Here is a 369-nt window from a genome sequence, read left to right as displayed (position 1 = left end):
TCATCCATCCATCCATCCATTATCTTTACCCGCTTATTCCATTTTGGGTCACGGGGGTCGCTGGTGCCCATGTCCAGCAATCACTGTGCGAGGGGCGGGGTACACCCTGGACGGGTCGCAAGTCCATCACAGGGCCACATAGAGACAAACGAGACAAACAACCATTCACTCTCTCACTCACACCTAGGGACAATTTAGAGTTACCAATCAGCCTAACATGCATGTTTTTGGTCTGTGGGAGGAAACCGGAGCACCCGGAGAAAACCCACGCATGCACGGAGAGAACATGCAAACTCCACCCAGAAAGGCCCCTGGACCGGGGTTTGAACCAGGGACCTGCTCGCTGAGAGGCAGCAGCTCTACCAGTTG

This window comes from Nematolebias whitei, chromosome 11 (genome assembly GCF_014905685.2).
Source record: "Nematolebias whitei isolate Nwh7 chromosome 11, NemWhi1, whole genome shotgun sequence".
In the NCBI taxonomy this organism is placed as follows: Eukaryota; Metazoa; Chordata; class Actinopteri; order Cyprinodontiformes; family Rivulidae; genus Nematolebias; species Nematolebias whitei.
The sequence above is the reverse complement of the archived record's forward strand: the minus strand, read 5'-3'. Positions refer to the sequence as shown.